This window comes from Rhagoletis zephyria, unplaced genomic scaffold, assembly GCF_001687245.7.
Source record: "Rhagoletis zephyria isolate East Lansing unplaced genomic scaffold, Rhagoletis_zephyria_1.1 Rzeph_scaffold_00010, whole genome shotgun sequence".
Taxonomy (NCBI): Eukaryota; Metazoa; Arthropoda; class Insecta; order Diptera; family Tephritidae; genus Rhagoletis; species Rhagoletis zephyria.
The window spans coordinates 915,744-917,649 of NW_016157094.1; the positions used below are offsets into that span (position 1 = coordinate 915,744).

The 1,906-nt window shown below is 29.5% G+C and overlaps 1 long non-coding RNA gene across 1 annotated transcript; it reads right to left on the minus strand.

The window, feature by feature from the left end:
• Window positions 1-446: 446 nt before the first annotated feature.
• LOC108358455 (uncharacterized) lies at window positions 447-654 on the minus strand. Its single transcript, XR_001846779.1, has 2 exons — window positions 621-654; window positions 447-529 (listed from the first exon to the last, which is right to left on the minus strand). It is a non-coding gene; the product is annotated as an uncharacterized LOC108358455 (long non-coding RNA).
• Between the last annotated feature and the right edge of the window lie 1,252 nt (window positions 655-1,906).

The following is a 1,906-nucleotide window of genomic DNA, read 5'->3' on the forward strand; positions in this document are numbered from 1 at the left end:
TCACGCAGTTTCTTCCATGCAAATTATGTGCGACATTTTTTTTTTTTTGGAAGAAACTGCGTATAAGAAATTGTCAAAAAACAAAGAGGTTTTCTAGCTATTCAAGCGTGCACTTTATTATACTAAAATTAAATGGGCTATAAAACTGCATACTTAAAATTTTTCTAAAAAATCTGATTTGAAAGTATAACTTCATACTAACTATATTTTTATAAAAAACAATTAGAGAAGAAATCAGAATAAAAAACTTTGCATTCATGGCGAAAAATTCTCTGTGCCAATATTTTTTCCCGGCACTGTATATGTGAAGATATTTTCAGATAAATAAATATTAACAAACTATCTATTAACAAATTAACAATTAAATAAGAGGGGTTTAATATATATTATAAAGTTGCTGAATTTATTTTTTATCTTTTTTGCCGATAGGCTGCCCAATTTTTTTGCCGGTCGTGTGCATATTGGAAGTGCTTCTTTGAAACGGAAATAAAAACTTCTTCGTGGGAGTTAAATTTTTGACGAAAAGCACCTAAGAAAATAAAGTGAAAGATTAAACTCCATTGGAAACCGGAAAATTTAATTAAGTAAAAAGTGGTAATAAATAATATTATGATCCGTACTTCTTATTGCCGCAGTCGTTGCCAAACCAATAGCGCTGCTTTGGGGACCAGTTCCCTTCCACGAGAAAAGTTTTTCTACCTCATCTGTAATAATTTTTTTTTTAATGAATCATTTATTGACGCTCGTACGGATTTCGCACGCCTTTTTAATTGAGAAGCCATATTATCAATAAAACATTAAGTTCAATAACTGCAAAGACCTAATAAACTAGCAAATTAATAAAATAAATAACTATAAACTTACGAAATAGGGGAATTAAACGTTTAAATCCCTTAGTGTTACTCCGCGCAGCCTGTGAAAGAATTGGAAAACTCGTTAAATTAATTTGTATTTTTGAATTACATATGTAGTAGCTACTTACAAGAAGTTTAATTATAAAAGAAAGTGGTAGATCGTCCTTGGCGTTTGCACCAGTCTGCCAATAAATCACATACTTAATAATTTTCTTAAATTGAATATTTAAAAAACTACTTATAAAATATTGTGATTGAAGAAAAATTGTTAACAAAACTAAAATTTTTTCTTGTGCTGACAAATTACTACAAGCCTCTTTCTATTATATTTTTTTTTTTTGTATCGTTTACGAGCTTTTCTCTAACTATTTGGCGATACGAGAATCCCTCGTAAAACATAATGTTCGTAAAATGTACGTTTTCTTGCTGGCTGGGCATATACCAATGTGCAAAAGTAATGATGTAGTTGTTGAGAAAAAATTAAAATGAAATAGAATGTGTACAACTTTGTGATAACATTTCATAGTTAAATTTTTGTAAATGTCTGCGCTCATAGCTGAATGCACTGGCAAAAAAGACATATGTACATAATAAGTACGTGAATGAAAAAAACTCCACCCTATTGTGAATATTATTTAATATATACAAAAGAAAAAAGTAGAGCATATAAATGTGTGTAAGCTCTACTTTTTATGTGGCTAGGTTTCTGGGTTATTAGTTAAATTATTGAACTGTTTCTCCGTTCATCGCTGATATTTTCACCACATGCGATACGACTCTTTTTCAGTAGAAAAAAAAACCAGATAAATTTCTTTACGAGATTTATGTTTTGTACTTATTTAACAGCTTTGTAATATTTTTCTTTTTTTTGGACATTTTAAAAAAATTACCTTTTTCCAAAATTCGCTTCTGCCCATGCCTGCAAATGCCTGATGATATTCATTGAATTATTTTGAGAAACAATAACTTAAAATGGGAGCAAAGGGTATTATAGACCCCATAAGGAAAAGTTTCTATAGAAAACACGGAAATCTGAATTTTTTCTAACTTTT